We start from the raw sequence: 17,160 nt of genomic DNA on the forward strand, positions 1-17,160 counted from the left end.
CGGAGTCGATGCAGGTGTGTGTGTGTGTGTGTGTGTGTGTGTGTGTGTGTGTGTGTGTGTGTGTGTGTGTGTGTGTGTTTCAAGTGTATATTTGGTCATATTGCAGACTAATGAAGAACCCCTCCCCCCCATAACTCTCTCACTATATATATATATATATATATATATATATATATCCCTCTCTCTCTCATTCTCTCTTTCTCTTCCCCCCACCTCTCTCTCTCTCTCTGTCACATACACACACACACACACACACACACGAACAAACAAACCAAAACAAAAAAACAACAAAACACACACACACACACACACACACACACACGCACGCACGCACGCACGCACCTACACACACACACACAAACAAAACAAAAAACACGCAAACACACACGCCTACACCTACACACACACACACACACACACACACAACCACACACAAACAAACAAACACACTTTGGTATTTTGAATCAGCCTCACATCACAATTGACATAAACCCTGCAGATCCAAACATTACATCACAAGATATTACATTTCACAATGTTTCTGAACAGGACATTGTCATCACGTTACACAAAACTTCTCTCTCTTATGATTGTGATAACGTTGAACACTTCGACAGTCAACGGCAAAGAGCGAACAGAGAAAGTTGGTGTTCAGAAAGAGGACAACGAGAACAATTTAAACGACGATACAGCAACGTTTTCAACCAGCCTTCCTTTAAACCATGATGCAGCAACGTTTTCAACCAGTTCCATTTCAACCGACGATAATGGTGATAAACTGCCATTGAAAGTTCACCCTTTGAACGACAATGATCGGTGTATCACACAGGCTTCCATTACAGAAGCCAGCACTGATAACAACAACACATCGACAGGACTGAACACATCGAGGTTTGACTGCTTCCTCCAGCTGCACGTTCCTGTGGGAAGCGTGACCCAGTTGCAGACAGGCAGCTGCAGTGATGTTGGGGTCCTGGCCTGGAGGAGGAACGAAGGAGGTCAGCGGGTGTGTCCAGACCACCACAAGCTGTCGTCGTGCCCAGAACTGAACCCCGACACCCAGGGTGTGACGACAACCAACACGGTGACGTCACCCTACCACGGGCAATTGAGACGGCCTGTGCTGTGTTTCAACTTTGCTTTCGTCTATGCGTCGTTCAATGCACCTGGTTTGAAAGTCGTCTTTTTGACGTCCTCATTAGGTGATGTGTATATATATATATATATATATATATATATATATATATATATATATATAAATTTATTCATTTATCTGTTTGTTATTCATTTGTTAATTCCTATCATCTGCATCCAGTGGCATTACTGCAACATCGCTCATCGGCGCTCTCTGTGTAGAGACGCACTCTCCCTGGAAAGAGCAGCCCGAACTTCACACAGAGAAATCTGTTGACAAAAAAGAGAAATACAAATACAATACAAATACACACAGCCACATTCGGATTCGTCTGTCGCAGTCTCAGCGTGGGAATGTCCACAAGGGACTATCGATACTATGTCTGTCACGAGAAGGCTACACACCAGAGGAGGCCCTGCACTGCTACTTCAGTTGGGCAGTGTTCAGCAATGCATGTTCCGTTAGAAATAATGTTTCAAATGTTTGCAATAATAGCCTAGATCAGGAAACGGTTAAAACAGCACAACAGAAATGTTTGTTGATCAAGACAGGACCGAAACTACCGTCTCTTTAAACGCAACCACTAGGCACAAACGTGTTTTGAAAAGTTAAATGTGTGTGTGTGCGTGTGTGAGAGAGAGAGAGAGAGAGAGAGAGAGAGGGAGTTTGATATCTACATATCAAATAATGTGATGTTTTTGGGGTGTTGAAGTCCCAAGTGCTGGCAAAAACCAAGCTCGGAATTTGTCACGTCTGCAGCGTCGTAAAGGTGGAGGTGGAGAGGAAGTATGCTGGCGTTTCAATATAACGAAGAGGGTGGTTAAACAGAGTGATGAGAATGTTCAAACTTAATGGAGAAGGTGTGTAAACTTAATGATGATGGCGTTTAAACTTAATGATGATGGCGTTTAAACTAAATAATCATAGTGTTTTAATACAATGGTGAGGGTGTTTAAACATAATGGAGAGGGTGTTTAAACGATGAGAGTGTTTAAAAATAAAGTGTTAAAGATAATGAAGATGGTTCTTAATGATAATGTTGAGGGTGTTTAAACATAATCATGAGGGTGTATAAACATAATGAAGAGAGTGTTTTCTGCGTCATTCAGTCAAATTCCTCTCTCTCTCTCTCTGAATGAATGGTCAGAACTAAAGCACTTGAATCTTCCATCTTAAAAAAATAATTTAAAAAATACAATAAAATTTAAAAAATCCTGTAGATAAAGGAACGTCAATGTATGTCAATGAACTGTTCGTCTATTTTTATCAACGGCGAAGAAGTTGACCACCACAAAATCTTTGGAGTCACTATCGATAATAACACGTCATGGTCAAAGGTATATATATATATATATATATATATATATATATATATATATATATATATATATATATATATATTTTGTCTAGAATTAATCACTTTTTGAATCATCATTGTCGAAAGCTATTTTGGAGTCACTATATAAAATTACACATTAAAGAATCTTATATAGAATCACACATTAACTATGCTTCGACAGTGTGGGATTCGGCAAGTGACAACATTATGAAACCTCAGTTAAGTCTGCATAGACGAGCTATAAAACTGATTCTTTTAAAATCTTCATCATTAACTATATCTGATAAGAAGGCTCTCAATATCCTTCCACTAAAAACAGAAGTTATATATATCTCAAAGGTCTATTATATTCAAAATCATGTCTGGATTTGCTTCCCCCTCACTAAAACAATAAATTTGTAGCCAACACTCATTGTCATGTTCATAGAGTTATGGTGCCACCTCCAAGGATCATTTTTTTTTCAAATCTAGTCTGTCATATTCAGGGGCTATTTATGGAATTAAATATTGTCCTGTCTGAAGGTAAACACTGTCAAAGGCATCCCTACCTCCAAAAACATATATCATGCACATTTACTGAAATACACGTGATAATGTGACACATAAATCATTAACAAGAAAGCTGTATTGATTGTGGATATGTACATGCCTCTCTCCTCCGCTGTCAGTCTCTCCATGTCTGTCTCCACTGTCAGTATAGCTGTCTGTTCAGTCAGCCTCCCCTACCTTCTTTACTCTTCCCCTTGTCTCTTCCTCCTTCTCTCCACCACGCCCCCTCCCCATTGTCCCTCTTGTTATTTATTTATAGCGTTTTTGTGTTGTGCATACATATCTAGACCTATGTTTGTAGCTGCTTACGTGATTTTGATGTTGCTGTTGTGAATTTGACTCTCACTTTTTGTGTTGTGCATACATATCTAGACCTATGTTTGTAGCTGCTTTCGTGATTTTGATGTTGCTGTTGTGAATTTGACTCACTTTTTTTTCTCTCTTTTCTGTTCATCATTATTATTCTTGCTCACAGGGCCGGATGTAAACAAGCGCTTTGTGCTTACTCCTTTACCCTCTTGAAATAAAATTTCGTTCGTTCGTTCGTTCGTTCATTCTCTTTCTTTATTTAAGGGAACCTGTATATTCTTGTCGTTTATGTAACATGGCTAAGGAAGACGAGCTACATTTTGTGTTATGTTGCCCTGCCATGAGTGACCTCAGACAACTATTTCAATCAGTATATCATAAAGATCCATCAAGCTTTACGTTCAATATGCTCATGTCATCAAGACATGAGTCTACTCTGTGTAACTTGTATATATACATTTGAAGCATTGAAGAGAGAGATGTTACGTCGTGAATGGTGAATGTTGCTGGACATTTCTGTCAGCTGTTTTTGGTTGGTTTGTGTTGTAGATTCATCGTGTCATGCTAATTTTCTCAGACCTTGTTTCATGATACCCCATTCAGTAAGGGGCTTTGACTTTTATTTGAAAAAATCGTTATCGTTATTGCTCTCTCTCTCTCTCTCTCTCTCTCTCTCTCTCTCTCTCGATGATTTGAGAAATAGATGTGTGGTATTCTTTTGATAAGAACTGGAGAAACGAAATTATCTCTTTAGCATGTTAACAGAAGATCATGAGGTGATGATTGGGATGGCAAAATTAATTTCAGAAGCTTTGAAAATCAGGCAACAATCAGAACAAAAAGACACAAACCGCGTGGTCAGATAGGTTTGACATTTTCTCCTGTAACCAGTAATGGAATTTGTTGTGTTGGTGGATAAGTGTTATTAATGTTTTGGGTGGCCTGTTGGTTGCTACTACTTTTCTTCAAGGAAAGAGCTTTGGTTCGTTTCAGTATTTGCTTTCACCATTTTTAATCGTTTATTGTAATGATTTGTTTGTCATGCAATGAAAGTATGTTGACTCATTCACCCATGTCACAAGGACCTCATGGCCAATGACACTGAAGTGTCAAAGTGTCAAAAGCGTCTCCCTCTGTCTGGTAAGTTAATGTTGTGAATAGTATTGTTTTGTTTTATCCCTTTCCCTTCTCCCTCTTTTTTCTCTTTTTTTTTTCATGTCTAATATCACTTAATGTGGATAGTCATCTTGAAGAAAAATCATAAGTAGTTAAAAATGATTCATCAGTAAATGCTAATGACAGCAGTTTGTTCCTCCAAAGGGGATGTTAACATGCACAGCAGTGAGCAGCTGTTTCGGTGTGAGCAGTGTGTGTACATCGGACCAGCTACTTGCTGTTGTCTGCCTGGGGAAGAAATGTATTCACATGTTGGCAAACAGCAACAAAGAGCGCACCCCCTCCTCCCCTCCACTCCCCGACAGACGCAACAGCCGAGTGGTTAAAGCGGTGCACTTTCAATCTGAGGGTCCCGGGTTCGAATCTCGGTAACGGCGCCTTGTTGGTAAGGGTGGATATTTTTTTCCAGTCTCCCGGGTCAACATGTGTGCAGACCTGCTGGTACCAGAACCCCACTCGTGTGTATACACACATAGATCAAATATGCAAGATCCTGTAATCCATGTCAGCGTTTGGTGGGTCATGGAAACAAGAACATACCCAGCACGCACACCCACACCCACTGAGTATGGCTGCCTACATGGCAGGGTAGATAAAGAAAACGGTCATACGTGTAAAATGTTACATGACTGTATGAGTGTGTATGTGCGCGTGACTGAAACCTGATTCTATGACTATGACAGAGTGAGTTACGAATGCCTGTGGCCAGAGGAAGAACGAAAAATATTATTAATTTTGTACATTTAGAATACCTGTATGAATGTGAACATGTTTTGCACGTGGTAAGTGTGGGTGAACCGGGAGCTGTGCATGTTCATGTGTGTGTGCGGAAATGTATATGTTGTACCGTCAGTCTGAATGTATCAGAGCTCGGGTGATGTGCGTCTGTGAGACGGAGTGAGCCTTGACTGGCTCCGAACATCAGGTGGGGAAATATTAAGTTATTTCATTGTTTATTCAATGGTTTGTTGCTGGATTATTTTATTCGAAATTCAACTTATGATTGAATAGTTTGAGAAGTTAGTAGTTTTTGACTCACTTGTGTAAACAAAGTGAGTCTATGTTTTAACCCGGTGTTCGGTTGTCTGTCTGTGTGTGTGTGTAAATTTGGCATAAAAATAGGTAAAATTCAGTTCTTTCCAGTCATCTTGTTAAAACAATTATTGCACCTGTGGGATGGGCACAAAAAAATGAAAGGAAAAAAAGAAGCCAGATTATATGCAAACTGAATTTACTGTTATACATTTTTTTCTCTCTCTCTAAACTTGGCACTTTGATCTCATATTATGCCACAACAACAAGAGCAGTCATTTTTATCATTTTTTTGTTCAAACAGGAACTTCTTTTGCTAAGCATGGAAGATATATTTATTTTGCATGTCTTTGGTGCAGATAGTAAAAAGGGAAGTTAATCTGTAATTAATGCTAGGGGGGTTAATTTGCTTTAAACTGCTCTTTCTCATCTTAAACATTACATTTTGAGATTATACTCAAAACATAAAAAGCTTGTGTGTTTTACTCTGTGTACAGAGCTTTCATTTTGTTCATTCGCCCAAGTGGTCTTTTTCGGAAAATACTAAAATCAGTACTACGAGTGGACTTTATAGATCTGTTGGCTGAGCCCTGAAGGTCATGGGCAAAAATTAGTTGCGTACACATATTTATACATATTCAAAGCGCGTGCTCATATTCTTCGTGAACGCGAACGACGCCATTTTGTTTCAAGTCAACCTGCCCGTTCAATCCTATATTCAATCAACAATACATAACATGTGATGGAATGTTGGAGAAGGAGACCGTTAGATATTTATTCAGAGAAAGATTTGTGAACGCCTTATCACTTACTGGATTATGCCCCAAATGCCACAAAAATATCCACAGAATCAGTTGGAATTCAGTTAAAAATAATAAACCATGAGAGTCAATACCCTTGAATTGATAAAACGTAAAAATGTCCAGTCTTGACTTTTCTCAAAATGAAGCTCTTTTCACTTCATACGACGTTTAGAAGTACTTAAACTTGCCTCTACATATTATTAGTTTAACAAAATACTCAATTTTCATATCAACTTTAAAACTAGAATGAACATAAAAGAGAAATTGAATCAACCGTAGCTAAACTTGTACATCCATCTAGATCCAGATAAAACGGTTAAATGTTGCAGTGTGATTGCGGCGATAGTCACGTCTCCTTTACCAAGGACTTGCTCCACTGACTAATGGTGCTGGTTTTCCAAACGAAGAAAACTTTCCATAACTCACAAATCGGAAATCTGCACGTCATGCTTTCCAGTGCAACACGTGCATTCCATAGACTTGCTTAGCTACATGGAGCACGCGGGAGAGCTACAAGGAGAGGGGTCAACCAAAAGTGGCAGCGTTCACACACACGTACGCACAACCCTCCTTGTCCGTGACACCCTTTAAAAAAGCATGTTTAACTCACTCAATACAGCCAGTCCTCTCTTCTCCTCTACACAGACTCCTCGGATGTCCAGTGGGTGTCTGAATGACCCAACCTTTAGCTTCCGTCGTCAGAATTGTGGTATTCTTTGTCAACATTCACCTCTTCAGTATAAGAGCCTTCCGCTTGCAATATTTTGATGATGGTAATTGGGGTGAAACGCTGTTAACGTCGTCTCTTTCGCCGTTCGTATGGAGAGAGTTAAAACAGTTTCTTCTCACCCGAACACACGGGGTTCGAATAGGACTTTTTTTTCCCTCTTTTTTCTTTTTCTTTTAACCCGAAGCTTTATAATAACAAATACAGAATACATTTTAACGATTAGATTTTTTTTTTTTTTTAAGTGTATCACAACTGAGTCTTGAAGGCCTTTCCTCTCTTGTTGCTATTGGTTTTGAAATAGTGACTCTTAAATGAATATTGTATTGTTAACTGGAAAATGGCATGAATGCATGAGTGGTGTGAATGGACAGTCAATATAAGAAAATAACATAAGGGGACAGTTAAATGAAATGGGGAACATTAAAGAGGATTAGCTGGATGCTCGTTCAGTGTGAAGAAAGAATTTAAATGGAGTGTGCCAAGAGCTAAAAACATGGAAAAAGTGTTATCAGGGCTCCATGTTGACCGGCCACGGAGTGGAGGGACCCCTTGTGGAACTGATGTTCAACGGAGGAGGTGGTGCCCGAGTGTCCCACGAGTTGAGTGGGGTGGACATTGACACATGTTTACTGTCAGTGGACATAACTGGCCGGCCTAGGACTGAGGCGATCCTGGAATTGAATCAAGATATTATGCACAGAGAGAATTATGACTTCTGGCAGTCAAGACATTAGTTCCAGTTTTTAAAAAAAATGTAATGTGAAATAATTTCTTACAAGGTAAAAAGAGTGAGTGGGTGAAAAAAACATTTTTCATTTTTGTCTTAATAATTATAACTGGCTCAGGGTAAAAATCCTTGTGTCTGTTTTCTGTTTCTGTTTACTGAGAGAGTGAGAGACTGAAGACTGAAGCAAACTCGCTAAATATTTCTTCCCTTATCTTGTCTGTCTCCTCACCCACTTAGCAACAATGACACAGGAAACGAATGATGAGCGCCCAACGGCAGCTGTCAGTCGGCTCTACCCAGGTAGACAGCCTGCTGTGCAAATGATTCCGTGTTCGTAAAGCGCTTAGAGCTTGGTCTCCGACCGAGGGTAGGTGCTATATAAATATCCACCCATACCATAACAGTCCATGACTGAGAGGCACCACTTTCAGTTTAGTGGTGATCCCAGTTTCTACAGAAGAACGGGCCAAGCGACATTCTGCAGCCACGTATGAAGGGTGAGACCAAAACACTAAGGAAAATCGAAGCAACAACAACAGAGCATAGATGACAAGAACATCATGTTAGCTTGCCGGTTTCAGTTTCAGTAGCTCAAGGAGGCGTCACTGCATTCGGACAAATCCATATACGCTACACCACATCTGCCAAGCAGATGCCTGACCAGCAGCGTAACCCAACGCGCTTAGTCAGGCCTTGAAAAAAGGTTGCCAACAGCCCCCAGTGTTCCCAGGCGGTCACCCATCCAAGTACTAACGGGGCCCAACGTTGCTTAACTTCGGTGATTGGACGAGAACCGGTGTTTTCAACGTGGTGTGGCCGTTGGCAAGCTTGTCAACAATTAGCTATTGTACCTCATGCTTTGTGGTTCGAACAGATATCCAAACTGACAATGGAGCAATACATCATTTGGCATAACAGGTATATTGACCTTTGAATAGATGCCTAGATTTACGATGGTGAAATGCATCATGTAGCACAGTGTGCATGTTTTGTTGTTGTTGGTGTCGTTGGTGGTGGTGGTGGTGTTTGATTGTTTTGTTTTTTTCGAACTTGCATCAATGTATGTTGTTAAGTTGTGAGGTGGACCACTGTGGTGAAGTGAAATATGAAAAAATAATGTTGTCTTCTTAGAATCATCTCTCTCTCTCTCTCTCTCTCTCTGCCTCTGTCTCTGTCTCTCTGTCTCTGTCTCTCTCTCTCTCTCTCTGCCTCTGTCTCTGTCTCTGTCTCTCTCTTATTTCAAACTTTTATATCGGAATTTAAATCCAAAGTGCATGATATATTTAAACAAAATTTGCATTCGGACACGGAAAGGGAAAATAAATACAGCTGGTTCCATTCATTTAAGGGTATATTTCAATCTGAGAAATTCCTGACTGTTATTGCGAATAAATGGCATCGCACAATGCTTGCTCAATTTAGATTAAGAACTCTTGGCTTTAATGCCAACAAAAAATGGTTCATGCCAGGTACGTCCACAAATTGTCCATATCCTTTGTGTAACTCCACAGTTGATGATGTATTTCATTTTATGTTTGATTATAATTCATATGATGATTTAAGAAGTAAAGGTGTGGCTTTTGAGAAAGAATTTACAAAAAGAAAGGACTTCATTACAATGCTAACATCAGCGGGGTGATTATCTCGTTAGCAAAATTTATACAGAAGCTATGAAGATAGCCAAAAAGTACAACAAGCATAACTACGTGGTCAGATGTGCTCAACAATTTGCTTCTGTAGCCAGTGTTGAAATATGTTGCATTGTTAGGTGAATGAAAGGACTTATTATGTGTTGGGTGGCCTGTTGGTTAGTTTTTTGTTGTTGTTTTGTTTTGTTTTGTTTTTGTTGTTGGTTTGTTTGTTTGTTTTTTTTGGCTTTGTTTTTCCCTTCAAAGAAGAAACTTTGGTTTGTTTCATTATTAATTTTGCTTTCACCATTTCATTCGTTTATCATAATGGTTTGTTATAAATTGAAAGTTTGTTGATGCATTCACCCATAAGGACCTCATGGCCAATGACATTAAAGTGTCAAAGCGTCAAAAGCCTCTCTGTCTCTGTCTCTGTCTCTCTCTCTCTCTCTCTCTCTCTCTCTCTGCATCTCTCTCTGTGTCTCTTAGTTTCTTCATTTAGTCTCCATTTTGTTTCCTCCTTCCGAGGGATAAATGTTTACTTGTTCAATCATCCGTAGAAAACAGAACTCTTTTCTTCCTTCTCTCTTCCAGGTTACATCCAGACACCCAGACACATCAAACTACGCTACGACAGCTGTGCAATCCTGACTCCTCCACCAGGACAGGTGATCTTTGTTAGTGCCAATGAATCCTCCAGCTGCTACGTTGCGTTCGCTCGCTTCCAAAGTCCCTGTGGACCTATAAAGAAGCCCATTAGAGACCTTCGTTTGCCATTCATTTTCCCAGACCTGAAAACATTCGTTGAAGGAATCTCACGGTATCTGAGAACCCTGGTTGTTTCCGACACCGAAGACAAACAAAACTGGAATGGAACAAGGCCCTTGACTTTACTGTATGATGCCCAGTATTTGAGATCACAGTGTTTGGGTCTAGTGTTCTCCTTCCAGCAGAGAAGACCCGTGTCGACGAGTTATCAGTGGAATTGTTCCAAGTCCGAATGGCCCGAGTTGTACCGACACTTTTCCTGTGACGGCCAGCTACAGTGTTTGGGTGGTGAGGATGAAACCCATTGCTACTACCATTCAGATGACTGTGGGGCTGGCAAGGTGACTCTCTCTCTGTCTCTCTCTCTGTCTCTGGTTTAATTGATAATTTTGGTAAACCAGTCACATTATAAGTTGTGTAGACCCACTAATTTTGTGGCAGATACAGAATGCCTTCTGCTGCACTGGATTTTCGTCTGAAATGTAGAGGTTTCTTCTGGATTTACTTAAATTTTATGTCCAAGCGAGCCAGATTCAAGTTGGCAATGACAGTTCGTGTGCTCAAGGTGCGCAGTCGTGCCACCGGTGTCATGGTAGGGCTGGTGCTCTCCGTGTTTTTCTAAAGTGACCTGTTGCTACGTTCTGGAGACGTGGAGACCAACCCCGGCCCAAGTCCAGCAGTACCATGAGGCAGTCCCGTCTGATGAGTGATGGTGCCAGTCGCCGTGTGAGTACTGACAGTTCTGTGGTTTCTGACCTGGATTCCCAGTCGTCTACAGCAGGTGAGAAATTAACTGACAATTCATTATTGCAGGACATGAAGAAAATGCTGACGGGTATGGGCAGTAAATTTGATGGTAAAATGGACACCATGGCCAAGGAACTGAAGAGTGTCAATGATTCTGTTGTTGAACTGAAAGAACATTTCCAAGAGATGAAAGAGACAATTTGGGATCTGCGTGCACAGAATGACTCACTGAAAAGAGAGAATGGACAAATGAAAGACAGGATTGGTAATCTTGAAAAGAAAGTTGACGATCTGGAAGGACGATCCAAAAGAAACAATCTGATATTTTATGGAATGTCGAAAAGGGATGGGGAGACCAAAACTGATTGTGAAAACATGATTCAGGATTTGTTAACTCATAAACTCGAACTTTCACAGTCTGTAGAATTTGATAGACTACATCGCCTTAGTAACAAGCCAGATTCACCCATTATTGCCCGCTGTACTTTTTATAAAGACAAGGAAGAAATTCGAAGGTCAAAAAAGAAACTCAAGGACAATAGGATTTTCATTTCAGAAGATTACACACAAAGAGTCCGTGATGTCAGGAAGAAATTAGGGCCACACTTAAAAGCTGCCAGAGATCAGAGTAAAAGGGCAACCATGGTATTTGACCACCTTCTCATTGAGGGGAAAAAGTTTGCTCTCAGTGAGGAAGGACAGTTGCAAAAAATAAAATAGGGATACGGCCTGCCCTGTAAAAAAATGAGAAAACATTCTGCTGATAAACATAATCCGGGTAAATCTACAAGGGTAGATCTTTTTCATTCGACACCGAAGTACCAAGTTGACCGTGAGCATGCACGAACTGACAGCAGCGTGCCACTGTCATGTTGTGAATGTTGCACTCAGCGCAGCTGTAGTGCACGATGTCGTGCAGATCATGGCTCTCAGTGCTCCCCACTGTCCGTTGTACAGGTTGAATTATCAGTTGAACATACAAGGGAGACGGTGGGTCACTTTTTATGTAAAGATGTCGATTTAAACCAGGCTCTGAATGAAAATGAGATTGGAACTGGAATGTGCGTGAATGGCGAACATGTCAATGGAAGCAATGTAAGTAAAGATGTGTGTCCGTTTTCATTTCTTCACTGGAACGTTGGAGGTCTTTCACCCAAACTTAGTGATCAGCAATTTTTATCTTACATCCATACATTTGATTTTGTTTGTTTGGTGGAAACATTCATGGAATATTTGGATTCTGGTTTGTTCCCTTATCACCACGTCTTCTGTAAACTAGCAATAAAATTAACAAAGAAGGGGAGGAGATCAATGGGCAGTAGTGTGTTTGATAAAAAACGAACTTTTGCCTTTTGTCTCGGAGCTCCTATGACTTCCTCATATTGTGTATCTGTTGCTATTGACAGTGGACTCGAATATCCTGAAGATATTTTGATGGATAAATTATTAAATGATGATAATGTCAGTATTCTTTTGTGTGGAAACCTTAATGGCAGAACTGCGAACATTTTCCCTTCTAGTAATGATAACATCGATACTTGTAGTTCTAAGATTGATAGTTTTGATGTTGATTTTATAAGACAATCAGAAGATTCAAAGCTGAACGCATACGGCAGAATGATTTTGAATTTGTGTATTGCTTTTGGGTTGTTCATTACGAATGGTGTATGTAATGGTGACCTTCAAGGTCGTTACACGTACATTTCAAATGCAGGCAACAGTGTTATTGACTATTTTCTAGTTTCTGAAGATTTGTTTCATGTGATACAAAATTGCTGTCAGCTCAGTGTTTCTGAAATGATTGATTCTGATCACCAACCTCTTGAATTTTATTTTGATGCAAGAAGTAATATAAAAGACAAGAAAAATCAGCAAGATGATGTCGCGCAGACATTCATTGAAAAAATTGTCTGGAGTGATAAATTAATGCAACAATATTATGAAAACATGCATTGTAAAGAAATAACAAAAAATACACCATGCAACAAATTTAATTGAAATTGATATAAATATAGCATTGAACGTTTTCAATTATTGTTTGAGACAACAAGCAGACTGCATGAAAAAGAAAATTTACATTAATCGTAAAAGATCAGAAGAATGGTATGATCAAGAGTGTAGAATAGCGAAACGTAATGTCAGAAGGCTTTTCAGAGTGGCCAGAAGAACGAAAAAGAAGGAAGATAATGATAGTTTTTGTAGTGCTAGAAGCGAATACAAAAAAATGTTGAGGAAGAAGAAAAAAAGAATTTAATGATATTCTAATAGATAAGTTGATCCAGTCAATTAAGGACCAGAAAGAATTCTGGAACAACATGAACAAATTATGTAACAAAAAGAAATCTCAATCTAACAATATTTCTGTACATGATTGGTTTAGTCATTTTAAGAATGTTCTTGAGAAACACACTAGTGGCAATGACAACGATGTCTCTACTGACACGAATGATTGTTCCAATGTTTTTGATGATAGTGTTGATATTGTTAATGGTGATGGTAATGAATATGACAATAATGATTATGATTCTGAAGATGCATTGTTAAACCGTCCAGTTTCAAAAGAGGAAGTCCAGTTTGCAATCAGGAAGTTAAAGTGTGGAAAAGCACCAGGACCAGATGGTATTATTGGGGAATTATTTAAGAATGCTGAGACTGATGTGTTTGATTTTTTTGTGCATTATTTCAATAAGTTGTTTGATACAGGTCAGTACCCTGACAACTGGAAAGAATCCATCATTATACCATTCTTCAAAAAAGGCAATGTTAATGATCCTAATAACTACAGAGGTATTTCCTTGTCAGATATTAGCAGTAAAATGTACAGTTCTATTATCAATTCAAGATTGCAAGAATGGGTCAACTTCAACAACATTACTGGTGAATTCCAAGCTGGTTTCAAACAAAATTATTCCACAGTTGATCACATGTTTACGTTATTAGCAATGATTCAGAAACAGTTTTCGTTTAATAGGAAATTATATGTGGCTTTTATTGATTTTGAGAAGGCATTTGATACAATTTCTAGAAAACTATTATGGCCAATTTTGTTAAAACGCAACATTAAAGGTAAAATATTTCGTTGTATTAAAAGTATGTATGAAGTTGTGCAAGCAAGAGTCCGTTGTGGTACTCAGTTCACAGGTCATATTGATTGTTTGAATGGTGTTAAACAAGGTGATGTCTGTAGTCCCATTCTTTTCTCCTTGTTTATAAATGAACTTGCTTTAGATATTATTAATGGGGGAAGACATGGTGCTAATTTAAATTTTGATTTCATTGAATTGTTTATTTTATTGTTTGCTGACAATACCATTCTACTATCAGAAACTGTTATTGGGCTGCAAACACAACTGAACAACCTTTATATGGCTGCATCCAAATTACAACTTGAAGTAAATATGGGTGAAAGTAGTATTATGGTTTTTAGAAAAGGGTTGGTGTTTTTTGGGGTTTTTTTTTTAGCAAGTGTCGAGAGATGGTTCTATTATAATACAGAAATGAAAATTGTGAATTCATATAGATATCTGGGGGTAGTGTTTTCCACAAGACTTAGTTTTAGGTATTCATGTGAAGAATTAGCTAATAAAGCAAAACGAGCTGCTGTTTCTATCCTCTGCAAATTGCATAAATTCAATAATTATTCATTTAAGTTGTTCTTAAAGTTATTTGATTCACAGATTCAACCAATGATGCTTTATGGTGCAGAGATATGGGGTTTAGATCAATCTTCTGTGGTAATAGAAAGTGTTCAGTTGTTTATGTTGAAAAAATACCTTGGAGTCAATATTATAACACTGAATGATTTAATCTATGGCGAATCGGGTCGTTTTCCTTTGACTATTAACTCTGCTGTTTGCTCTGTTCGATACTGGTTGAAACTGACACAAACGGAAGAATATAGATTACCATTCAAGGCATATAAAATGCTGTTAAATCTGGCCAACAGGGGAAAAACAAACTGGGCGTCAAAAGTTCGAGATTTATTGAATATAAATGGCTTTTATTACGCATGGGATAATCAAGGAGTAGGCTGTGCATATTCTTTTTTAAGGGAGTTTAAGCAAAGACTGGTTGATAATAGGTGGCAGAACTGGGACTCTCACATGCACAACAGCAACAGATTCATACATTATAGAAAATTTAAGACATCATGTGAAGTTGAATTATACTTATCAATGGAGTTGAATAGATATGTAAGGTATATATTGACAAGATTCAGGTTTGGTTTATCCAATTTATTTGTACATCAATCAAGATATAAAGAAATCGACAAATGTGAAATGCAGTGTCCCCTGTGTATTTTGTTCTGTGTTGCCCTGCCCTTAATGATTTGAGACAGTCTTATTCCGTCGAAATATTTGAATGACCCCAGTGATTTTAGACTAACGTTGTTACTGGCCTCAAAAAAAGAACAAAATATAAGAAATTTAGCTTCATGTCTTTATAAAGCATTTAATCGAAGGGAGATTGTATTGTCATAACACTATATTTTCAGTTGACAGTTTTTGATTATAATAGGCCTGTGAAGTACATATTTGAATATTCATACATTCATTTCTTAATTAGCTAGACATGTGGCTCAGTAGATACTGATGTGTCTTATTTGCTGTTGTTTGTTTGTTTCTTTTTATGTGGGATATTGTGTCATCTATAGTATGCTTTTCAAAACGTGATTCATGTTCACACCCCTTCAAATGGGGCTTTGGCCTTATTGAATAAAATTCTGTTCTTTTCTGTTCTGTTCTGTCTCTGTCTATATGTCTGATTATCTGTGATTCTGTCTGCTTTTCTCTTCATATGTGTGATTTTCTGACTGTTTGTCTGCCAGTCTGTCTGCCTGTCTCTCTGTATGTGTGATTATCTGTCTCTCTGGCTGGCTGTCTGTCTGTCTACATGTGGGATTTTCTATGTCATTATGTGCGCTTGTCTGTCTTTGAGTGCGATTGTCTGTCTGTCTCTCTGCCTGTCTCTCTATATGTGTGATTGTCTGTCTCTCCGTCTGTCTGCCTATATACTTTTCTCTATATGTGTGATTGTCTCTCTGTCTCTTTGTTTGCTTGTCTCTCTAGGTGATTCTGCTTCTCTGTCTGTCTGTATGTGTATTTCTGTTTCTGTCTCTGTTTGCCCGTGTATGTCTGTTTCTGTCTGTCTCTTTTCCTTTCTGTGTGTACGTCTGTTTCCGTATATATATATATATATATATATATATATATATATATATATATATATATATATAGTAGGTAGTAGTAGGCCTCCTTCGGTCATGGCTGACCATGTATATCCGACCTAATGTCTAATTGGACTGTCTGCTGGGACCAAACAGCGTCGCCTGTGACTGTAGAGACAGATGCGAAAGAGACAGTCTCTGTCGCAGCGGTCACATGTGTAAGCTGGTGCTGGTCTGTTGGATATAAGCCTGGGCAATGTAATATGGAAGATATGGAATATATATATAGGGCAACATGTCCTCCAGGTTATGAAAGTTGTCTCCGGAATTCATATCCCGCATAATGTGTTCTCTAATGGTGTTTTGTAGATTGTAAGATGTATAGAATTTGGCATCTTGCATTGCACAGTAGATTGAAGTATGTCTTTGTGAAGTAATTGCAGTGCAGGCAGAGAAAAAGTGGATTCTTTTGTTTTTATTGCTGATGATGAAGTCTCCCGTTGGTCCGACGGATGAGTCGGCAGGCAGGCTTATCTGTTGGTGTGTGTCCTCACATGGGAGAAGAGGCTGATTCTGGATGTGCAGCAGGTGTTGCAAGGGAAAACGTCTCCAGAAGTTGAGCCCTGCTTCCTTCGCTCACGCTTCTCCTTAATGGCCAGCGTTTTCTTGTTTTCAAACGTCTTTATGCCACGAGAGCACAGCATTCTCCAGAGAGAGCGGTCTAGGGCATCAGTTTCCCAGGAAGCGATGTCTATGTCACAGGCTTTGAGGTTTGTCTTCAAGGTGTCCTTGAAGCACTTGCAGGGTCTTCCAAGTTCACGGTGGCCTTCCTTCAGCTGGCCATATGAAAGCATCTTCGGGATCCTGCTGTCTGTCATGTGGACAACGTGTCCTGTCCAGCGTAACTGGCACTGGGTCAACAGGCTTTCTGTGCTGGGCAGGCCGCTCCTCTCTAGGACGTGAAGGTTGGAGACCCTGTCTTGCCACTTTATGCCGAGGATCTTTCGTAGGCATCTCTGGTGAAACTGCTCAGGTTGTTGAATATGACGG

The 17,160-nt window shown here is 39.2% G+C and overlaps 1 non-coding gene across 1 annotated transcript; it reads right to left on the bottom strand.

Annotated features, from left to right (window-relative positions):
• Positions 1 to 8,505: 8,505 nt before the first annotated feature.
• LOC143276744 (5S ribosomal RNA) lies at positions 8,506 to 8,624 on the bottom strand. The gene has a single exon (XR_013053616.1). It is a non-coding gene; the product is annotated as a 5S ribosomal RNA (ribosomal RNA).
• Positions 8,625 to 17,160: the final 8,536 nt, after the last annotated feature.

This window comes from Babylonia areolata, chromosome 32, assembly GCF_041734735.1.
Source record: "Babylonia areolata isolate BAREFJ2019XMU chromosome 32, ASM4173473v1, whole genome shotgun sequence".
NCBI lineage: Eukaryota > Metazoa > Mollusca > Gastropoda > Neogastropoda > Buccinidae > Babylonia > Babylonia areolata.